The 25,719-nt window shown below is 32.3% G+C and overlaps 1 non-coding gene and 1 pseudogene across 1 annotated transcript; both read right to left on the bottom strand.

Annotated features, from left to right (window-relative positions):
- Nucleotides 1–5,269: 5,269 nt before the first annotated feature.
- On the bottom strand, nt 5,270–5,373 carry LOC136234511 (small nucleolar RNA snoR109). Its single transcript, XR_010691390.1, has one exon. It is a non-coding gene; the product is annotated as a small nucleolar RNA snoR109 (small nucleolar RNA).
- A 4,496-nt stretch (nt 5,374–9,869) lies between these two features.
- Nucleotides 9,870–18,155, bottom strand: LOC136233811 (terpene synthase 6, chloroplastic-like; annotated as a pseudogene).
- Between the last annotated feature and the right edge of the window lie 7,564 nt (nt 18,156–25,719).

Genomic DNA, 25,719 nt, shown 5'->3' on the forward strand with positions numbered 1-25,719 from the left:
TGTTGCTAGTATATACTGTGCTCGGGTACGAGATATTTGGCAGCAGTTGATTCCTAATGCAGCGGCTCGTCGGGATGTCTTCTCATCTGACAGAAATGTGTGGGTTTACAGTAACTTTAAGTCGTTTCGACAAGGGCAACACATGTCTTGCTTCAGCCGGGGGTCTGATGAGCGATAAAGTCCAGGTGGTTTATGATTAACCTTGGAGTTTGCACGACGCTTCTGCGGGGCTTTACTTTAGTCTCCAATTAGCATGGGAAAGCGGCTATGGACGGATTATAATGGAAATGGACTCCACCTCAGCTTTTCTTTTTATGCAAAAAGATGTCAATATGAGACACCCGACGGGATGGCTAATCCAGGAATGCTGGAAATTACGGGACAGAGTGACGTAAAATTTTAGCATATCTATAGAGAATGAAATCAGACGGCAGACTGATTGAGAAATTTCACAGGCAATTTAGCCTTGGGACTTCACGAGTGTGATGCGCCTCTTGCAGGACTCCAGCACATTCTACACGAAGACCGGCTTGGCAGGACCTCATCACGAATGGTTACAGTTCACCCTGAACCCGATCCGACTTAGCTGCTCACTCTTATTCACAACCTCTTTTTCTTTGGGCTTTTAAGCCTACCTTTTTCCCAAAAAAAAAATTTGGCGTTAACTCCTTAAAAAAATGCCTTAATTATAAATTAGAATATAAGATATATATTTCTTTTCCCAATTAAAAAAATTGCCTCAACTTAGAAATATATTCTTAGAAATTAGAATATAAGATATATTTCTTCTATTCATCAATGGTCTTCACTTCTTTCTAAATAAATTAGAAATTTTAAGGTATAAATTTATAATTTAGAGTCTTAAACAAAAAATTAATTTAATTATATATAAAAAGTTTTCATAAAAATCACGTTAAAATTTTATTTTTTAATTGGGTAGTTCTGTTATATATTATTTGTCACATAAGTTTAAGATGTAATTTAATGAAATGTTATGGAAAGTAATGATTTTTAATATCCTATAAATTTAATGCAAAGACACTAAAATATTAACACCAACCAAAATATAGAATTTAATAAGCTCATTAAACCAATGTAATATAAAAGGAGATTTCAGTGTTTTTGATGGTCTCTTAAAACTGGTTATTTATTACCTTGAGCATCAAAGACAGGAAACCTCCCACAAAAGACTTGTCTTGGTTTAATTAGTTTACTAAACATTTTATTTGTGATGTTGAGAGTTTGAAGCCAAAAAAAAATATATATATTTGACATTAAAGAAGCTCTAAAATATTTACTAAACTCGTTAAACCAAGATAGGTTTTTTGTGGAAGGTTCTAATATCCTGGATACTCAAGGTAACAGACAATGAGTTTTAAGACATTGTATAAAACATCATACCTTAAAACTTGTTGTATATTACCTTGAGCATCCAAAACAGTGAAACCTCCCACAAAAAGATTATCTTGGTTTAATGAGCTTGATAAATATTCTATAAATTCCTTATTTCTAAATATATATCCTTCTTTTGGATTCAAATTCTAAACATCACAAGCATTCCTATCAAATATTTTAGCATCTTTACATTAAATTTATAGGATATTAAAATTTTCAACAATTTCCTTAACTTGTTTAAAATATCTTGATAACCCTAAACTTATTTAAAACGTGATCAATTAATTAATTTGTTGTCAAAGAAGTAAACTTCATTCAGAAAATACATTGGCATAATAGATTAAAACATATTTAAAAGAAAATTGTTAGTTTCAAGTGTAAAAATTGACGTCCCTAAAAATAGAATCGCATACATCAATTATTGCCGTTTAACTGTTTCAAAGCACGTAAAACACACATTCCGTATATAATAGAATAATCTATATTTTAAGTAAATTAAGGAGCCAATACATTTTCAACAAATCGAATGAGTTGATGAACAAATTTAAAGACACGTGATGACTCAATTGTCAATCTAGTTTGATCTTCAATCTTTCTTTTTTTTTTTGGTTATAAAAGGTTAGACAATGTTACATCTATACACTTCCAAATTTTAACACAAGCCACAAATCTTAATGAAGATTTCAACGATTAGATAATAAAAGCTCAAATCACGCAAGCAAAAATTTAACTCTTTACCACTCGGACTAAATTTTAACGAAATAGATAATAAAAACTCAAACCGCACAAGTAAAAATTATCCTCTTTACCACTCGGACTAAATTTTAACAGAATAGATAATAAAAATTCTGGAACAATTAATCTTTTGAATTCTGAAAAATCGCAAAACTAAATCTTGATCGTTGTTTCACTCAAATGTTTTCCGCTTTGATCACATATTAGACTCCTACCCAAAAAGAGAGCAGAATGACACGAAAATGACAGTAAAAGAGTTAATTTAGGAGAAAGGATTTTATGAAATGGCTAAATAAATCTTCTCGCCGTTCCGGCAGTTGGAAATTTAAAAATCCAGACTCATTATGTGTCTTTTACTCTAGGAATCTACACCAATTTGGGACTTCACGAGTGTGATGCATCTCCTACAGAACTCCAGCACATTCTACAAGAAGTCCGGCTTGGCATGGTTACAGTTCACACCGAACCCGATCCAACTTCGCTGCTCACTCTTATCTACCCGTAAATACCTGAATTAACAAAATAAAAATTTAACTAAAATTAACAAAATAAAATTTACAACATAAAAATTTAGTTAAACTAAATTAAACAAACTAAAAATTACAAAAATTACTAAAAATTTAGTTAAACTAAATTAAACAAACTAAAAATTTAGTTAAACTAAATTAAACAAACATATAAATTATAATCAAATTAATATCAAAATTTCACATATAAATTAAACCCCGAATTAATGTAAACATTTAACAATTTAATTAAAACGTAAATATAATTTTTTTTTTAAATTTCAAAAACCCCTCGGGCATATGAACATCACGCCCGAACCATAGGTCGGGCGTATGAACATCACACCCGACCTATGGTGCGGACGTATGAACATCACGCCCGAACCATAGATCGGGCGTGATAGCCTCACGCCCGAACCACATGTCGAGCGTGATATTCATACGCCGGAACCGTAGGTCGGGCGTGATGTTCATATGCCCGACTGCGATTCCGGTGTTTTTAAAAAATCACCCACAGATTCAATTTTTAAGCTTAAATCAAAAAACAAAAACGGTAAATCTTATTATTTTCGCTTTCCCTTTACGGTTGTTGTTACACTCCATGTTTTGGTTCACAAATTAGTCCGGATTTGATCAAAGAGTGTGTAAGGTATTTGAGAGGTTTTGTGTTTTTTCAAATTTTGGGTAAAGGATAGTTTGGTCTTTTCACGGGACTAAGGGTGGGAATTCATGGCTGGATTTAGTAATCCACAAAAGAAATGCCTTAACTATAAATTAGAATATAAGATATATACCTCTTTTCCCAATTAAAAAAATTGCCTCAACTTAGAAATATATTCTTAGAAATTAGAATATAAGATATATTTCTTCTATTCATCAATAGCTTCACTTCTTGCTAAACACTAAAAAAAAAAATTGCCTTAACAATAAATTAGAAATTTTAGGGTATAAAAGTCTTAAATAAAAAGTTAAATTAAAAAACATTAATTTAATTATATATAAAAAGTTTTCACAAAAACGTAAAAATTTTATTTTTTAATTGGGTAGTTCTATTATATATTATTTGTCACATAAATTTCAGATGTAATTTAATGAAATATTATGGAAAGTAATGATTTTTAATATCCTATAAATTTAATGCAAAGACACTAATATATTAACACCAACGAAAATATAGAATTTAATAAGCTCATTAAACCAATATAACATAAAAGGAGATTTCAGTATCTTTGATGCTTATGGTAATAAATAACCAGTTTTAAAACAAGGTGTCTTAAAATTGGTTATTTATTACCTTTAGCATCAAAGACACTGAAACCTCCCATAAAAGCTTATCTTAGTTTGATTAGTTTATTAAATATTTTATTTGTGATGTCGAGACTTTGAAGCCAGAAGAAATATATATATTTGGGATTAAGAAAGCTATAGAATATTTACTAAACTCGTTAAACCAAGATAGGCCTTTTGTGTGAGGTTTTAGTGTCCTGGATACTAAGGTAACAGACAATGAGTTTTAAGACATGGTATAAAACACCATACCTTAAAACTCGTTGTATATTACATTGAGCATCCAAAACAGTGAAACCTCCCACAAAAAGATCATCTTGGTTTAATGAGCTTGATAAATATTCTATAGATTCCTTATTGCCAAATGTATATCTTTCTTTTGGATTCAAATTCTGAACATCACAAGCATTCCTATCAAATATTTTAGTGCCTTTGCATTAAATTTATAGGATATTAAAATTCTCGACAATTTCCTTAACTTGTTTAAAATATCTTGATAACCCTAAATTTATTTAAAATATGATCAATTAATCATTTGTTGTCAAAGAAGTAAACTTCATTCGAAAAGTGCGTTGGTATAATAGATTAAAACATATTTAAAAGAAAATTCTTAGTTTCAAGTGTAAAAATTGACGTCCCTAAAAATAGAATCACATACATCAATCATTACCGTTTAACTGTTTCAAAGCACATAAAACACACATTCCGTATATAGTAGAATAATCTATATTTTAAGTAAGTTAAAGAGCCAGTACATTTTAAACATATCAAATGAGTTTTATTTTTTTTGAAGAAAAACATATCGAATGAGTTAATGAACAAATTTAAAGACACATGATGACTCAATTGTCAATCTCATTTGATCTTCAATTTTTTTTTTTTTTTGTTATAAAAGGTTAGACAATGTTACATCTATACACTTCCAAATTTTAACACAAGCCACAAATCTTAATGAAGATTTCAACGATTAGACAAAACAGTTTAGTCACTGATTAAACAACTTTTAAAAAATTGAAACACAGCAAAATATATTATAATCACCGATTAGACGGAAGTTTCCGACCGCTACAAAATTTCAGGCAGTAGGAAATTTAAAAATCCAGGCTCAATCTGTGTCTTTTACCCTAGGATTTACACATTGGCTGCTCTAAAATCAGAAATAATTCGAAAGATGTTATAATTTTTGTAAATCGTTTAGTTACCTAATCTGAAATCTGAATCCGGTATAAACAGGTTATAAAAATCCAAAAACAGGAGAAGGATCCGATAAAAATGGCTAAATAAATCTCTATACTATTTCTATCCTCTCACCCTTCTCATCATCATAACACAATCAAAAAATAAAAGAATATAAGAAGATCCGTAAGCATATAAGTAGACGGCAGATCCGAAATAGATCTAAAACAACAACCGGCCAGTAAAATTTTCTGAATCAATATAGCTACAGCCGCTTTGGCAACAAGATGAAGGCAACTAAGATTAATGCCTTCTCTTGGTACATGTAGCTGTAGAATCAACACCATAAATATGATCCCTGCAACTGATTTGAAAATAGAAATTGAACCACCCGTATGCAGTGGCCTAGACCTCTGTATCGAGGACAGATCCAAAATGGATCTGAAACACAACAACCAAATAATAAACGTATCTTGGTACATGTAGCTGTAGAATCAACTACATAAATATGATCCCTAGGACTGAAATTAGAAATCGAACCACCGTATGCGGCGTAGACCTCTATATCAGAGGCAGATCCAAAATGGATCTGAAACACAACCAACTAGTAAACTTATCACTGATCCCTGCGACTGAAAATAGAAATTGAACCAGCATAGACCTCTATAACGACGAACAGATACAAAATGGATCTGAAACACAACCAACTAGTAAATTTATCTGAATCTATGTAGATATAGACGCTTTGGTACATGTAGGTGTACAATCAACACCATGAATATGATCCCTAAGACAGAAAATAAAAAATTGAACCACCATATGCATATGCGGCGGCAGAAACCACTAAATCACCCAACCTAGAAAATGAGAATGGACTCTCTGTTTTTTCACCCTAATGGCTGCCTTTTATAGTGTCGTAAAAGTTGGGCTTTGTTCGGATATCTGAGCCCATTTCTTTTTTATTATACGCAATGGATGTGTTTCCTCTTTAACGAAGGTTAATGAACTATGGTAAAAAGCATTCTCGGTCCCTAATGTTACTTTTTAGTTTATTAAACTCTTTATCATTATTTTTTGTTTTGAAATTTTTTCAAATGTTTTCAACTCTTGATCATTATTAATGATTTATTTTTGGCTTAATACATTTTTGGGATAATGTATAAAAATATCAGTAACATTTATATTCAGGAGCAATTTTATCTCTAATGTCTAAAATTGTGCAATTTTACCCTAACATTGACAATCAAGATTAATTTTACCCTCTAAAATTGGTAAATTGGATCAATTTCAGACATTATTATGCACCAATTGTATATCAATTCGTTCAAAAAAAAAAGATTTCATCTTTTCTATGATTTAATAATAGAATTGAAAATTAAATTTTATAAATTCACTGAAATATTTTGAATTTTTTTATCCACTCGTACAGTAGTAGTATATTTTTCTAATTTTTTTTTTTGCAAAAAATTAACGTCTAATTATATGTTTATGATCTGTTACTAATGAATGATAAATGACTTACATGTGAAGTGTAGATGACAAGATTCATGACCGAAAAGATATTTTGATGAATTATTTCTCAAATTGGCTCAACTTGATAATGTTGAGGTAAAATTGCTGTTGACTGCAAAAGTTAAAGGTATAGAAGCATTTTTGCACATTATCCCTACATTTTTAATCATGTATACTTAAAAAAAAGTGACTTAATGACATTCTAAAATGTAATTATTAGATCTCTAAACTTTTTTAAACTTGCATATTATTTGTTTAAAGCATGGTTGTCAAAATCGGACAGGTCAAAGAACGGGAAAAACCAGAGGGTCAATGTTTAGAGGTTCAACCGGAGTCTAACCGGGGTTCAACTGGTGTTTAAGAACAGGGCGAAGACAGAAGGGGCCAGGCCTCTTCGGCTGCTAGAACCACTCCTATTATGGATGGTTTCATCCTTCGGTATTTTGAACGGCCTCAATTATGGATGGTTTTGACTCCTTGTTTTTTACAAATTGAGGTTCAGAGTGGTTAATTAACTCACTGAGCTTGTGTTTAATAACAAAATCCAATTTGATTAAATATATGATAGGCGATAAATTTTCCTGAATATGTTCAAAACGACTCAACACCATGAATATGATCGCTAAGACAGAAAATGAGAATCGACTCTCTGTTTTTTCACCCTAATGGCTGCCTTTTATAGTGTTGTAATTGCAGTCCATATTAAAGTTGGGATTTGTTTGGATATCTCAGCCCATTTCTTTTTATTATACGATGGATGTGTTTCCTTTTTAATAAGGGGAAAGTTCAAATAAAACCCATGTGGTTTCACTAATTTTCAGATAAAGGACTGTGGTTTACTTTTTGTCAAAACGAGGACTGAGGTTTCACACTTTTAATAATGCTATTAAAACTATCTTTAACGACCTGAAAATAAAAATTTTCAAGAATTAAAGTTGTTCAATGTCATATTTTCTATGGAACTACATTTTCGATTTTAGAAAATCATCTTTTTTGGAACTTTCTCTCTCTAAACATTAACTTTCTCTCTCTTTGCCAAACATCATCTAAATAATCTCGAAATAAAAAAGTTGAAGAATTAAAGTTGCTTAGAATATTAGTAGTTCTTAAAATATGTCATTTTTGAAGTTGTTAAGGGTGATTTTAATAGTATCAATCGAAAAAATCCTTATTTTGCTAAAGTTGAAAACCTCAGTCCTCGTTTTGACAAAAAGTAAACCACGGTCCTTTATCTGAAAATTAGTGAAACCACAGGGGTTTTATTTGAACTTTACCCTTTTAACAATTGTTAATGAGCTATGGTAAAAAGCATTCTCGGTCCCTAATGTTACTTTTTGGTTTATTAAACTCTTGATCATTATTAATCATTTATTTTTGGCTTAATACATTTTTGGGATAATATACAAAATACCCGTAACATTTACATTCAGGAGTAATTTTATCTTAAACGTCTAAAATGGTGCAATTTTACCTCTAACGTTGACAACCAAGAGCAATTTTACCTCCTAAAATTGGCAAATTTGATCAATTTCACACATTATTATAAGACACGGATATTTTATTCATTATTCTCCACCAATTTTATATCAGTTCGTTCAAAAACAAATATTTCATCTTTTCTATGATTTAATAATAGAATTGGAAATTAAAATTTATAAATTCGGTGAAATATTTTGAATTTTTTTATCCAACACGTACAATAGCAGTATATTTTTTTAATTTTTTTAAAAAAATTAACCTCTAATCATATGTTTATGATCTGTTACTAATTAATGATAAAATGACTCACATTTGAAGTGTAGATGACAAGATTCATGACCGAAAAGACATTTTGATGAATTATTTCTCAAATTGACTCAACTTGACAACGTTGTGGGTAAAATTGATCTTGACTGCAAAAGTTAAAGATAAAATTGCACCATTTTAAACGATAGGGGTATTTTTGCACACTATCCCTGCATTTTTAATCATGTATACTTAAAAAAAAAAGTGACTTAATGACATTCTGAAATCTACTTATTAGACCTCTAAACTTTCTTAAACTTGTATATTATTTGTTTAAAATCGTACTGGTCAAAGAACCAAAAAAGACAAAGGGTTAATGGTTAGAGGTTTAACCAGAGTGTAACTGGGGTTCAACTGGTGTTTAAGGACAGGGCGAAGACAGAAGGGGCCAGGCCTCTTCGATCGCTAGAACCACTCCTATTATGGATGGTTTCATCCTTCGGTCATTTGAACTGCCTCTATCATGGATGGTTTTGACTCCTTGTTTGTGACAAATTGAGGTTCAGAGTGGTTAATTAACTCATTGAGCTTGTATTTAATTACGGACTTAGCCTTTCATTTTCCACATGCGTTGTTTGAGTTAAAAATACATTTTTACCATTTTTCTATTTTTCACGTTTTGATTTCATTTTTCGTATTTTTACCATTTTTTTTTTTGTATTTTTATGTTATTTGCGTTTTGACCATTTTCACGTTTTTCCCTTTTCGGTTTTTTTTACCATTTTTCATATTCTCTATTTTCCGCATTTTTAGTATTTTGAACATTTTTCCGTTTTTCATGTTTTTCCGTTTTTTATTTTTCACACTTTTTTTTTCTGATTTTTATCATTTTTCATGTTTTTATGGTTGTTACCTTTTTCATGGGTTGTTTTCTTGTTCTTTCTTTTACCCTTTTTTTTTTGCAATTTTCATGGGTTTTTTTGTGAGTTTATTGTATTTTTTTAAATAATATATATTAAATATTAGAATAAATAATGTTAATAATTAAAATTTTAAAATCAATACAAAATTATATTCGAGAGTTGTCTTTTAAACTACAAAACTAATTATTTTATATTATAGGAGAATCCTTCTTTTGTGCTCGTTTCTCTCTACCTTTAGTGAAGTTGAAAAGTAATTTCCATATACATATATGTATTTGCTACTCTGCAATAGTTGAACTGTAGTTCTTTTTATTGTTTAAAACTTCAAAGAAATTGATCATTGATCAATCTTTACATATCAGTATCATAAAGTGTTTTCAAGTAATTAAACATCAAAATAAGAAAGACAAATGAAAAAAATCGGTTATGTGTGTGTATTTTGATAACAAGATAGTAAGTAGCTGAGTACTTTTGAGTTCAATTAATAAATGAGATTGATGGTCAATAAGTCGGGAAGATGATCAGTTGATCGATAATGGCATCAACTGCACTAACCATCTTGCTCGGAGAGGAGTAGATGTCGTGAGTTATGAAGAAAAGATGAGAGTCTTTACAACTTCTTGGTATCAAATGAGATCAATGATCAATAAGTCGGGAAAATGATTGGTTGATCGATAATAGCGTCAACTGCACTGACCATCTTGCTCGGAGAAGAGTAGGCGTCATCGGTCATGTAGAAAAGATGTAATACTTTACTCATTGTCCAAAACAAGTCTTTACAACTTCTTGGTATCAAACTATCCTTTTTATCTACTACCATTCTCAGCAACTCTCTTCTATGACTTTCTATCAGTCTTGATACATGTGCTTGTGCCTCTTCTTCAGTCGTCGATCCTCGACTAAGTGCTACTTGTAATGATACACTGTTTAGTTTCCCTTATGCGCCTTCTCTCTGTACATCCACAATTAAACACATTGTGACCTTTTTATTAGTTAGATCCAGTGAACCAGAATTATAATAGAATTTCTTTGATTTATGTATCTCAATAGACACTTGATCATATGTGAGTCTCCTAATCATATATGAATATAATTGTAATATAGTTTAAATACAAAGGGTATTTTAGTCTTTAGGTTGTTAAGACAATTTTAGGTTGGGATACCATTGACTAATCCAACAACTTATAGAAGATTCATTGGCAGACTTATTTACCCGATGAGTACCAGACCAGATATCATTTATTCAGTGAATACTTTGAGTCATTTTTTGGCAAAACCTACTAACATTCACTTACAAGCAACTAGAAGTGTTTTACTGTATATCAAAGGAAACCCAGACAAAGGACTATTATGCTCTTCCAAATCCGAATTGGCTTTAAAAGCTTTCTCAGATGTTGATTGGGTAACATGTGTTGATACTAGAAGGTCTATTACTGGGTTTTGTGTCTTTTTAGGACAAGCATTATTAGTGTCCTAGAAAAGCAAGAAACAAGCAACAGTTTCAAGATCTTCAACAGAAGGTAAGTACAAGTCATGACTTATGTAACTACAGAAATTCAATGGCTCGTCTACATCTTACAAGCATTGCAAATCAAACACAGGAAACCTATTCCTTTGTTATGTGACAATCGATCTGCCATTTATCTTACCAATAACTCTACATGTCATGAAAGGACCAAACACATATAGTTAGATTGTCATTTTGTTAGAGAAAATTTCAAAGTATGACTAATTCATCCACTAGGAGCCTCAATAACAAATCGGTTAGCTGATAATCTTACTAAAACTCTTCCAAGAAAACTTTTTTAGTATTTTATTAGCAATTTTGGAGTTTTAACTATATGTACTCTAGGTTGAAAGGAGTTAATAGAAATATAATTGTGATATAGTTTAAATGTAAAGGGTATTCTAGTCTTTAGGCTATTATGGATCCATTATATAGGCGTTATCGCTGAGTAAAGTACAGTGTTGTGGTAAAGTACAGTGATATGGTAACCTTTTCATCTTCTCTTTTTTTTTGTAAGTCTAGTGGACCAGGATTATAATAGAATTGAGGATGATTTACGTACCTTAACAGACACTTGATCATTTGTAAGTCTCCCGATCATACTCATGTGCATGAATAGATTATTGTATTCTTGAGTTTGTACAACTTCCTCCGGCAACTGATGCCCCATGAAGTAAAGTGGGATTTGAACCACTGGTCCCAACGCAAACGAGACGTATCCGTTTGTTAAATATTCATACATGGTTGGAACTGTTTTGTTTTCTGCCTATTCTGCCTCCATCAGCATACTCCTCAGCAATGTGATCCACTGTTCATTAACGTTATTTGTTCAACATTTTATCTCGCACTAAGATTTAATTTGAAAATACAAAAAATGACTTACAATATCAATTAAGTGACTTTTGACGCATTTCCCTTGTTGTATTTGAGCTTTGGCTGCAGTTTCATTGATTGTGCCATAGATTGCATTGAAGAGTATTTCAACGTCTTTGGACTTGAATCCTACAGCCGAGTGACTGTCCCATCTGCATATATATAGTCAAGATTTATTTCAAGATTTAAAAAATTTACGAACTAAGTTACTAAAAGAGACAAAAATTGCTAATGATATATTAAATTATTTGAAACGATTTGATGGTTTTCCAAATGTGTTTATTGCTTATAGGAAATTATTTGCATAGGCAGAAATGAGATTTCAAAATTAAAGTTACTTAAATCATATTTACGATCAAACATATCATAAGAAAAATTAAATGTATTAGCTTTATTATCTATTAAACATAATTTGCTTGAAAATATTAATTATAAGAGTCTAAGTAGTGATTTTGCTTTAAAAATACAAGAAAAACTATTTTACTTGATTTTCTATAATTAAATTGTACAATATTATATTTTTAGTTTTATTAGTTATACACTTTTCTAATTATATATACCTCTCAACCAAATCTATTAGATTTAGTAGTTCTTCCATGGAACCAGCAAAGTCAAAGAAATCATCAACAACTGTGGTCAGAACTGAATTTTGAGCCCAGGCGGCTCGAGCGTCTGTCAGATGAGGTTGGAAGATATCAGACGCAACAGCGAAATACGCATATCGAATCTTCTGTCTCGCAAATTTCAAACTATTTATCTCGTATTTTTTCACCCATCTGCATTTTACATATGGTAAGTATGAGATTATTTACATTTATCCAAAGTAAAATAGAGTAAATAATTTATTAGTCCCTATATTTTTATCTAATATACTATTTAGTCCTCATATTTAATAATACATTGTTTAGTCCTTAGTTTTTGTTTTATTTTACAGAATAGTCTCTAAGAGGGTGTTAAACTGTTTAATAATTCAAATACTTGAGGGACTAAACTGTCGAATAGAACAAAAATTAAGGACTAACAAATGTATTTTTAAAATACGAGGACTAAATATTATGTTAGGTAAAAATATACCGACTAATAAATTATTTATGTAATAAAATATGCCAAAGAAGAGATTTAAGTACCCCTCTAATTGCTCAAGCTCTTTTTGATGTATGGTTTGACAAAAATTGAAATCTTTAGATGAATATGCCACAAGATCTCTATTATCAATACCCAAAAACCTACAAAACATCAAGGTTTAGTATGTTGTTTTAACTATTTGAATAAACGCTCTGGATAATGCTTCATTGGAACATTATTTCACGTTGATCATCCGGTTAAAAATAATACTCATGATAGTGCTCTGTAAACTAAGGCGAAATCAGATAAAGATTAACTGATTCTAAAATTGCAAAGAAGCCGAAGAAAGATTTTTCGGCTTCTTCACATCGTACGTAATCGAGTAATAATTCTCGAGTTGTGGTTTTGTCCGACTTCCTTGTTGGAAGTCTTCCAAAAGCAACACAGTTCTCCGTGATGCTTTTGGATGGGAAAAAACCATAACCCGAGCATTATTGCTCGAGTTATGTACGATGTGAAAAAGTCTGACAATCTTTGTCCAGTTTCTTTGCAATTTTAAAATTGGATAATGTTTATTTGATTTCACCTTAGTTTACAGAGCACTCTTAATCTGACAATCAACATGAAATAATGCTCCAATGGAGCATTATCGAACGCATTTATTCTAACTATTTAATGATAACCTACTAATTGGATAATGAAATTTATAGATGCTTTATGGAGTTGATTATTATCAATGTTGTAATTGTTAATGTAGTTTTTGCTCTCAATTCGTTCCAAGCTTGCATAAGGATGTTTAAGGGCATAATCCACCTGAAATGGAAACATAACTTTTTTAAAACATAACTTTCATAAAAATAGCATTTAAACAAAAATAGACACAAAACACGGAAACACTATTGACGAGAAGTTTCCGTACTTACGTCTGCTTGGAGACTCCGTTCTTGAATTGACCGTTTGACAACACCTGTTGAAGATGAGAAGCCGTCCATTGTTGAATTCTATCAAGAATAGGTTCAATTTGGAAGATTGAAGTCTGTGAAGCTTTGTATAACCCAAGAATAGACTTGGTGTCGTTATTGTACGAATGCATCAAATGTTCTACGTTGTCATAATCACTTAATACATCTGCAATAGTTGAAAAAATAAAATAAATCATCCATCCCACAAAATAAAACTTCATGTTGATTGTCCGGTTAGAAATAATGCTCATGATACTGCTTTCTAAAATATGAGTGAAATTGGATTAAAAAAATCCTTTGCAAAGAAATGGAACAAAGTTTGTCTGACTTCTTTACATCCTCTGTAACCCGATCAATAGTGCTTAGGCTACAGTTTTGTGTGATATCCAATAAGAACATCAGGTAAAGATTGTCTGACATCTCATTGCCCGGTTAAACACAATTACACGCGTAGTGTTTCGCTAACTACAGGGAAGTTGGACGATTTTCATCTGCTTTAGAATTGTAAAGAAATCGGACCAAAATCGTCGTCCAATTTCTTCACCAATAGTGCAAGGGTTACATTTTTTTGTTCTTCTTATATGGAAGTCGGACAATCTTTGTCTGATGTCCTATTACAAGGAAGTTAGACAAAGATTGTTCAACTTCTTGTTGCAAGAACCTTGTTGAAAGTTGTTCCAAAAGTAGCACGGTTCTCCATGTTGCTTTTGCGTTGGAGTTCTTCCCACACGGAAGGTAGATAATTTTTATCCAACTTTCTTGTAATAGGAAATCGAACAAAAATTGTCCGATTTCCTTGTGAGAAGAATGACAAAAACGTAATCCGAGGATTATTACTCGGGTTACGTACGTGGTGAAGAAATCAGACGATTTTCATTCAATTTCTTTATATTTTTTAAATCGGACAAAAATCGTCCGATTTCACCATAGTTAATAAAGCATTGCGCGCATAATTATGTTTAATCGGACAACTACAATAGCATATATTCCACGTGAAATAGAAAAGAAGTTTCTTAAATCTCATAGAGTTATAAAAAATGAACCTGAAGAAACTTGATAACCATTTAGTCTAAGGAGACGAAAACTCATGGCACAACATTCTGTATCCAAAAATATTTCATCATTCCCTTGAATCCAAGCCCTGTTTATAAAAAAACGCAATAAAAATGAGAAATTGAATTACAAATGACATAATTTAAATTAGATTTTAGATGAACAATAAAAATATTTGCCCTTACTCTGCTAAGTAGATTTTAGAAGGGTTAATAGACCATTTTAAACAAGTTTAGAGAGTAAATTGAACTTTTTCAAAGTATAGAGGGCAGTTGACTTGTTTAGATAAGTATATAGGTTAAAAATGTATTAAGCCTATTTCAAAATTTCTCTCAACCATTTTAAACGAGTAAATTAAACATTTGAAGAGTATATGGGGAAATTGAATTTTTTGAAAAGTATAAGCCTGTTTGACAAAAATAATTGTTAGTTGTTAGCTGATTTTTTTTTTTTATTATTAACTGATTTGACTAGCTGATTATATAAATTTGTTTGATAAAACTTAGCTGATTATTCATAGTTGTTTGTGTAAGATAACAAATAAGGATATGATAAAACTTCTATTTGAAGTTAAATAATAATAATTAGGGTAAAAATTTCATTCAAAAGAGATGGGTCAATAAACTAATTGAAAAAGCTTCTAAAACATTTTTTTTAAATTAGCTTTTTGGGCGAAATAATCTCTTTCAAACTTCTCTTCACCAAATACTACTATTAGAGGTTTAACTAGTCAAAACCTCTAAAATGACTTAAACCTCTAATTTTATACTAAAAACTTTTTACCAAACAGGTCATAGAAGCTAAAGATGTCAACTGCCCTTTTTCTTTGAAAAAATTCTATTAACCTCTTGAATTTGCTTCAAATGACCAATACACTATTTGAAAGGTACCTATTATTCCATTAAATATTTTAAAGTAATCTATCTTGTTTAAAATGTATACATTTTGAATTTCTCGTTACCTCGCCGCCACGTGGATTTAAAGAGTTAATATGTCATTTCAAAAAAATTAGAGACTAAATTGAATATTTTAAAAGTATAAGGGGGAAATTATAAACCATGAAATTAAGATGATATATATACCTGTATACATCATCTAAAACGGTGTCGCTTTCTTCCTTGAAGTGCCTATCAATTCCAAGTTTTTTCAAGTTGTCAAGCATAGACACCCGACTGTAGATATCCATTGGATAGAGGGTAGGAACTGAAAAGAAATAAAAATGAGAAATGAACAAATATGGTTAATTTATATTGGGTAAATTCCAAAAAATAAATCCATGTTTACACGAATTGTCAAATGTAAATTTATATTGGGGTTAAAGTGTAAAAATACCCTAACGTTTTGAGTCAGAAGCAATTTTATCCTTAACGTATAAAATGATGCAATTTTACTCCTAACGTTGGTAGTTAAGAGCAATTTTATCCATACATCGATAATTTGGATCAATTTCATACATTATTATAAAACACAAATATTTTGTTATTTATTCTTCACCAATTGCATATCAGTTAGTTCTAAAAAAAAGATTTCATGTTTTTTATAATTTAATAATAGAATTGAGGATTAATATTTATAAATTTAGTGAGTTTTTGAATTTTTTTATCGTACAAAAGACAATATATTTTTTTTCACTTCTCAACATATGTTTGTGATTTGTTACTATTGAGTGATAAAATGACGCACATGTGAAGTGTAGATGGTAAGATTCATAACCGAGAAGACAGTTTGATGACTTATTTCTCAAATTAACCCGGTTTATCAACGTTAGGGGTATAATTGCTCTTGACTTCCAACATTAAGGATAAAATTGCTCCTGAAAATGGTAGGGGTATTTTTGCACCTTAACTTTTTTATATTGAGTTTCTCATTTTGTTAAAATCGAGAATATTTTAGATTGATATTATAAAAATAACCGTTGACAATTTCAAAATGAATTAAAAGTTTTTAACAAAACAAATACACCAGTCATTATTTGTTTGTAAAAAACACCTCAGACATACATTTGATAACTTGGGTAACCACATGGTTTTTTTTTACGGATTAAAGTTCTATTTACCATCTTGTGGTATCCAGAATATTGACATTTGCCTCTTATGTCTTTTGTGTATCATTTGGTGACATTTGTCTTTTGTACGTACACACGACATTTTTTTTTTTCTATGTGGATAAATAAGTAATTAATTTGTTTGCTTATTTATTCATATATTAAGTTTATATGGAAAAAATTAAAACAACTATTATGTGTAAATGTCACGTATCAAAAATTATAATATATGATAAGAAAAATTAATAAAATCATTCCATGAGGCAAATGACATGATTCTAGATAGCAAACAGCATTGAAAAAAATCACATCCCATGTTAGAAAAAAGTTAAATGTTAAACGGAGAATTGATCGAGGAATAAGAGGTAATTCCTGTGGGGCCAATATCAGGGACGCTTACGGCGATCCCCACAGGACGAGAATATTATTCTCGTTTCTACCTGTCCGCATTGCGCGGGATTCTAACCGAGGATTCCTCGTCCCCATCGGGGCAGATGCCCGGCAGGGATGGGAATCCCCGACCCATTTACATATGTAAATAGTATTGAAAAAACATCACGTACCTGCAGAATCGAATTTTTCGACCACCGAATTCAAGTAATCGAAGCATTTTTCATCACCAAGTTGAAGAAAAGCAGCAGCAGTAGTAGAAGGTGAATTAAAAAGAGAACCATTACTTCTTTGATACTTAATAATCTCATTCCAATGATGTTCATAAGAACCCCCAATCAATCCTTCCGCAACACAAGCAACGTCTTTAAAACTGTTCGATCGTACCTTCAAATCTCGTTCGCGACACATTTCGCGAACCAAACACGAATCCATAGGAATATTTAACCCCAAATTCACTCCGGCGTACTCAACCATACCAGCGAACACGATATCAAACCCGAACGGAGAATTCTGGTGATTATCCATGACAGCCCAGAGATTATTAGAGACGAAATCTAGACCTTTCTCGACGAGTTGTGGAGCCGTACTCCAAGTTTTAAGAGCAAGGATTGCAGCTAATGTTGAAGTAAGTGACTCTTTGATTAGTAACGGATGTGTTGGATTAAACGCCCATGATCCGTCCGGATGTTGATTCTCTAAAAGCCAGTTTAGAGATTTCGGAAATTGAGGAACAACGTCGTTTGTTTTCGACGGTATCATTGCGACCCAGGCCGTGTCATATGATGAAATTGGTAGCAGTAGTGGGTGTTCCACGTTTAACGCTTCTTTCAATCGCATTGTGATTGGGTTTTTTTCTGCTATAGATATAGTGTTTGGTTTATTGTGCTGCCGAGCAGACAGGCCCGGACTGCTGCGGCTGCCGCTAGCCGACAGGCCCGGACTGCTGCTGCTGCTGCATTCTTTGGCGATATTGGGAGGGGTTGAGCAGGACAGCAACATTTTTTTGGGGATTTTGATTTGGGGGAAAGAGAGAGAGAGGAGATAAAAAAAACTTAGTGTTATGTAATTAATGTTGTGACATTAATATATATATGGGCACTTCGTATAATATATAGTATTAAAACTATATAATAAAAAAATAAAATCATAAATGGCTGCTAAAAGTTCAAGCTTGACTTGACAGTCATGGCTGCCTACGCATTGAGCGGGGAAGTTTCAGAGATGGAATCAAAACAAATTTATTTCAATATTTTAAAAAGGTTTGGTCGGATGGATGAAATTATACCTACCGGATATGTATTGGTTTGGATTAAATCGCATATCGAATTTCACGAAAAATATATTAAATTTTATATTTTAAAAATATTTTTTTATTGTTAAGGTAAATTTCACGAGAAATATATTGAATTTTATTTATTTTTTTATTTTTTTAACTAAATTCGGGTTGTCCGGTTTAAAACCGAACCAAACTGAATATTTTGGTTTTATTCAATTCGGTGTAGGTATCTATTATTTCAGTAATTTCAGAATTCGGTTTGGTTATAACCGATGTGCACCTCTAATTATAACGGATAAATTTGCATTAAAGGCCACAAAACTTATTTTCACGGTATGACCACTAAACTTTAATCAAAACCTCAATATAACCGTTGGCGACCTTAAAATAAAAAAATTCTAAGAATTGACGATATTATGAGAACCTTTTTTTAATATTTTTGTTTTGAGGTCATCTATTTGTTATTTGGTTAGGAGAGAGAAAATGAATTTATAAAATAAAAAAAATATGATTTTATAATAATATCGTTCTATTTTTTTCATTCGTTCACATTTCTACTTTGAGACAGGTGCGGAACCAGGGGGTTAGGGGGGCTCGAGCCCCGTCAGGCGGCCAGAGAATTGAGAAAAAAAAATTTAGTAATAGTGTCTGGTAATATTTTGAAGAGAATTATATGGACTCTATGTAGTATTATTGTAATGTTTAAAGGTAGATGAGATGGTTAATGATGCTTACTTCTATTTTAGAGGTTCTATGTTCGGCTCCCTTCAATCTCATTTTTTTTTAAAGTTTTTATTTATTTTTATTTTATTTTTCAATAATTATAAAAACATGTTACCATTATAAATTAATTTTATTCGGATAGGCATAGACGGCATCTGGTGGATTCAGGAGCTTGCAGTAGATGCAGAGGCCATGTTGAAACTTTGTGACATGCTCTTAGGGACTGCTCTAAGAGTAAAGAGGTGTGGAGGAAAACTCTTCCCCACCACCTTCTTTCTTCTTTCCTGGCCCACTCTGAGCTTGACTGGTTTTCTGATGGAGTTAGTGGGAAGTTACTGGCTAACCTGGAGCATGGTGATATTTTTTTTGCTATCATCTGTCACCAGATTTGGAAGTGGAGGAACGAGGAGATTTTTGGAGATAAAACTGTTTATATTCCTAACTTAGCTGAGTTCTTCTCGGAAAAACTTTCAAATATCACTTAGAGTTTTAAGGGGGACTCCCTTGCTATGTCTACCCAGAAGAAAGATGTCCACCTCCTTGGTTGGAGCAGGCCGAGAGAAGGGGTGGTGAAATTAAATACGGATGGCTCTTGCCTCAATGATGGGAAGATTGCTGTTGGAGGTGTTCTTAGAGATGCTGGGGGCGCCTGGCTGTCTGGGTTCACCCAGAATCTGGGGTTGGGTTCGTCCTTTTCAGCGGAGCTTTGGGGGATTCTCTTTGGCATAAAGCTTGCCAAGAGTCTAGGTTTGAAGATGTTATATGTTGAGTCTGATAACCTGGAGGCCATTAAAATGATTTCTGATAATCATGCTATTTGTTTAAATAGCCGAAACTTTATCAAAGCTATTAAAAGGCTCTGCTCTTCCTTTGAGTTCATAAAGTTCAGCCATATCTTCAGAGAGCAGAACCGGGTTGCTGATCGCTTGGCGGCGGCTGGTCATGAGGGGATGTTGGGCATCACAACACTTTCAGATCCTCCTATTTTTCTCTCTTCTCTTCTATTAGAAGATAGGATTGGGGTTAGCTTCCCTAGGCTTATCCAGGTTAGGTTTCTTTGTTTTGGTTTTTGTCCTTTTCTTTTCCTGTTTCTACCAAAAAAAAAATTTAATTTAAGGGAAAAGTACAAAAATAAACCTTGTGGTTACACTCATTTTCGATTGCAGTCTTGTGGTTTAAAAGTTTGCAAAATGGTGCCTTGAGGTTCATTCCGTTAGCAAACACATACCAAATTGACTAACGGTGTTAAAAGTCAAAGAGAAAAGAGTTACTTTGGTCCTTATATTTATTTATTTTATAAATTAAACCCCCTAATTATCTAATTATCACAAAAAAACCCAAAAATAAAAAATAAAAATCAATTACACCATCTTGTCCATTTCTCTTTAATTTTTTTAGGGTAAATTCCAAAAAAAACCTATGTGGTTTGATGTTGTTCCAAAAAAACCCTTGTGGTTTGTTATTACAAAAAAAAAGGACTGTGGTTTGCGCCGTTACGCGAAAAACGGAAATGGGGTTAACACCGTTAATTTGCTGACGTGGCACGGGGGTAGAGTTGGAAATTCGAATTTTTTTTTTCTCTCTCCTCTTCTTCTCCTTCCTCCTTCTCATTCTTCCTTCTTTCTTCATCCTTCTCCTTCTCCTCCTCCTTCTTCCTTCTTCTTCATCCTTCTCCTTCTCCTCCTTCTTCTTCCTTCTTTCTTCATCCTTCTCCTTCTCCTCCTCCTCCTCCTCCTTCTTCTTCTTCCTCCTCCTCTTCTTCCTCCTCCTCCTTCTTCTTTTTTTCTTCCATTCTTTTTTTTTTAATTTCCGAAGAAATCTGGAAATCCAGATTTCTGGAAATCCAGATTTCTGGAAATCCAGATTTTTGGAAATCCAGATTTCTGGAAATCTAAAGATTTCCAGATTTCTGGAAAATTTCCAGAAATCTGGAAATTTTCGAAACTTAAAAAAAAGGTAGAAGAAGAAGGACGAGATAAGAAGAAGAAGGAGGGGGAAGAAGAATAAGGAAGAAGGAGAAGAAGAAGGAAGGAGGAGAAGAAGAAGGAGGGGGAAGAAGAATAAGGAAGAAGGAAGAAGGAGAAGGAGAAGGAGGAAGAAGAAGGAAGAAGGAGAAGAAGGAGAAGAAGAGGAGAGAGAAAAAATAAAAAAATAAAAAAAAATCGAATTTCCAACTCTACCCCTGTGCCACGTCAGCAAATTAACGGTGTTAATCCCATTTTCATTTTTCGGGTAACGGCGCAAACCACAGTCCTTTTTTTTGTAATAACAAACCACAAGGGTTTTTTTGGAACAACATCAAACCACATAGATTTTTTTTGGAATTTACCCATTTTTTTATTTTTTTTCTTCTTTCTCTCTCTTCTCTCTCCTTTTTTGTTAAAACTGGAAATTAAAATTAAAATTCCAATTGTTGAAAAACAGATAATTAGGGAAATCTCAGGTCACGGACGAAGTGTACACGGTTACTGCTAGAGGACTGACCCGCCTAGACGAGCTTGAAGGAACGACCCGCAGCCACTACGAGAGATCGGCGATAACAATGGAGACGGTGGAGGATGGAAAAGCGTCGACGGTGGAGGCAAGGAAAAACTCATGCTCTTCCAGGGAACAGGAAATCAATTGCCGATTCACTGAATGATGTCAATATGGAAGATTCAGGTGAGAAATCAATTGTCGATTCACTGGAAAATTTTGGGAAACTATTGCTTCCTCTCACACTAATTTATGATTCAAATGTTGAAGCATAGGGAAAATGTTAGCTTGTATTTAGCAGATTAGACAAGACAACAAATTCAAACACAAACATAATTTCATCAAATTGGAATATAAAAACAAACCAGACCCACCTTTAACCCGCCAGAAATTAGCAAATCGGAGTCGCTTTAAGAAATTGAACTTGGCAATACACAGAACCTAGAGAGAGAGAGAGTTACAAGGAAGAGATGAACTGGCAAGAGGAGGAGGAGGAGATGAGAATTGCGTAGTCTTCAATATAAATTCAGGATTAAAGCGAGAGAGAGAAAGAAATTAACAAAAAGGAGAGGGAAGAGAGAGAAAGAAGAAAAAAAAATAAAAAAAAAATAAAGAGAAATGGACAAGATGGTGTAATTGATTTTTATTTTTTATTTTTGGTTTTTTGTGATAATTAGATAATTATGGGGTTTAATTTATAAAATAAATAAATATAAGGACCAAATTAACTCTTTTCCCTTTGACTTTTAACACCGTTAGTCAATTTGGTATGTGTTTGCTAACGGAATGAACCTCAAGAAACCATTTTGCAAACTTTTAAACCACAGGACTGCAATCGAAAATGAGTGTAACCACAAGATTTATTTTTGTACTTTTTCCTTAATTTAAATGGACTCTTTATTTTTATTTTGATAACACTTTTGAATTGATAAACAAAGATAACACTTTTGAATTCATTTTTAATATGTCTTTACCATTAAAAAAAATAGACATATTTAATATTCATTTTTATTATGTCTTTACCATTAAAAAAAAGTAAACATGTTTAATTTTCTATTATAGTTCAATGCTAGTTTCTAAAAAAATGATAACATTTTTACAGTTTTAATGCGTAGGAGGCTAAAAAAATTTTGCCTAGCCCTAACGGGTTAGACTTTGAAAATTTACCGTCAACAGCATAGTTAATTTCGATTTTTTTTTTACATTTTAATTTTTTTTACTGATATGTTTGAGCCCCGGGTCATCCGGGGTCCTGATTCCGCCACTACCATTAATGATCAGTTTGAGGCATTAGTTAAAGTTTAGTGACCGTAATATTAGAAAGTGTAAAGTTAGTTTGTTTTTATGTTACATTTTGAAGTTTAGTAATTATACCGTAAAAATGAGTGAGATTCAGTAGCTACATGTAGAATTTACCCTAATTTTTTTAGGGATAAATTGCAAATTTATCCGTATTGTTATTGTTGGTTTAGAAGTGTAGATTTACCCTTAAAATATCAAATAATACAATTTTATCTCTAATCTTACCGAGCAATATCAATTTTACTTTTCAAACAAATTATTTTACTATTATTCGACCAATTATTTAATTATCACGTCCGATCTTTAAATGGTTAAAATAAAATAATAAACATAATTTTAATAAAAAAGGTCAATTTCAAATAAAATTCTTATGGTTTCACGTTTTTGTAGAGCGGTATCTGTTGTGCGTTTTTTTACAAGACAATCTTTGTGGTTAGCGTCGTTAGCCATTTTAGGTTGATTTTGTCAAATTTGGCCGCTAACGATCTCAAAATGAAATTTGGTAAGAATTAAAATTCTTTAGTATCATATTTATTATGGAACCACATTTTTTATTTTTTAAAATAATCATTTTTGTAGTTTTCTCTCTCTAAACATTCACTTTCTCTCTCCTAAAAAAGAACACATAAATAACCTCAAGCCTTAAAAAAATTGAAGAATTAAAATTGCTTAAAATATTATTTCATTCTTGAAAATTTTCATTTTGAGGTCGTTATCGGTCAAGTTTGACAAAGTCAACCCAAAATATATAAGGGGCCGTTTGGTTCGCACAAGGGTAACAGAATGGAATCAAGAAAGGGAAACAAGGAGAAATGAATGAAATGACCCTGAATTCTCTTCTCTGTTTGTTTCAGTTCCATAGAGAGAATGATATACCCATGATTTCTTTTGTGACTGTTTGGTTCAAATAAGGTAATAAACTAGAGTTCTATTTTTAATAATAATTTATATACATACATGTGTCTATATTAATAAATTAATCACATGTAGATTGGATCTGGTCTAAGTTCGACTCCTTTCTTAGCCTGGAGACCCTCCTTAATATTAGAGGTGTGAAGATTAGTAATCAGGAGGAGGATAAGGACAGACACTGCTGGGTCTTGACTAATAATGGTTCTTATTCTTGCAAATCGGCCTATGAAGCTTTTACCCCTAATAGGGCTGATCCTCCTTTGGAAATTTGGAAGTCCATTTGGGCCCTCAAAGTCCCCTACCGCATTAGGAGTTTTCTATGGCTGGGAGTCAAAGACAGGCTCCTCACGAATGCAGATAGACACAGAAGGCACTTGGCTGTATCTGGTGCCTGTAGCAGATGCAGCGGCCATGTAAAAACCTTGTGCCATGCTTTGAGGGATTGCCCGAATAGTAGAAAGGTTTGGGAAGGGGTCCTTCCTCACCACATCCTTCCTTCCTTTATGGGGTTCTCTGATATTGACTGGTTCTCTGAAGGCGTTAATGGAAATTTGTTGGCCAGTATGGAGCACGGGGCTATTCTCTTCGCTATTATTTGTCACCAAATGTGGAAATGGAGGAATGAAGAGTTATTTGCTGAGAAGACTGTCTTTATTCCTGACCTCCGGTTTTACTTCTCGAAAAAACTCTCTGTTATTACAAAGAGTTTTGAAGGAGAGCCCCTGGTTCACCCCTCCCCGGTTAAAGAGGTCCAGTTAGTTGGTTGGAGGAAGCCCAGGGAAGGGGTTGTCAAGTTGAATACGGATGGCTCCTGCCTTAGTAATGGCAGAATTGCTGCTGGTGGAGTTCTTCGGGATGCTGGTGGCGCCTGGCTGGCTAGGTTTACCCATAACTTAGGTACGGGCTCCTCCTTTATTACGGAGCTCTGAGGGATCTTATCTGGCATTAAACTCGCCATTCGCATGGGTGTTAAAAGACTTTCGGTGGAGTCTGACAATTTGGAGGCTATCAACAGGATTTCGGATAGACATGCTGTTTGTCTTAAGAGTCAGAATCTCATTAAAGCCATCTTGAGGCTTCGTCCTGCCTTCGATTCTCTTACCTTCTCCCATATTTATAGGGAGCAAAACCGCGTGGCGGATCACTTGGCAGCTGCTGGGCATGGGGGGATGTTAGATGTTTCTACCCTTTCCGTTCCTCCTTCTTTTCTGTTACCTTCTCTTCTTGAGGATAGGATTGGGGTCAGTCTTCCTAGACTGATCCCGAGTTAGGTTTTTGTTTGTTTGTTTTTTTTTCTTCCCTTCTTACCAAAAAAAATAAAAATAAATTAATCACATGTAAATATAAGAATGAAAATCAATTTATTCAACTATTAAAATCAAAAGACGATGAAACTGAAGAAACAGAAATAAAATAAATTAAAGAAAATGTATAAATATTCTATTTTAAAAATAAAATAATTATTTTAAAATAATTAAAAATAAATACCAAAACCGAATAATATGATAAAAGAAAAATATTTGTCAAAAATTTTTTTCAAGATAAAAAATAAAAACAAATAAGTATAAGGATCAAAAGTGAGATTAGTCTAGGGATAAAAAATATAAATAAATAAATATAAAGATCAAAATAAAAATTAGTCAAAAATATTTTTTGAGAACAAATAATATATAAGTATAAGGATTAAAAATGAAATTGATCCAATGATTAAATAAATAAAAATAAATAAATATATGGACTAAAATAAAAATAAAAAATAAAATAGAGACTAAAATGAAATTTTATAAGGAGAGTAGATGTTTAAATTAGTGAGTGAGGTCAGAAAGGGAATGGAAAACCTTAAGGGTAAACCAAAAACTAAAAGAAGATAAAGGA

Source organism: Euphorbia lathyris, chromosome 6 (genome assembly GCF_963576675.1).
Source record: "Euphorbia lathyris chromosome 6, ddEupLath1.1, whole genome shotgun sequence".
Classification (NCBI taxonomy): domain Eukaryota; kingdom Viridiplantae; phylum Streptophyta; class Magnoliopsida; order Malpighiales; family Euphorbiaceae; genus Euphorbia; species Euphorbia lathyris.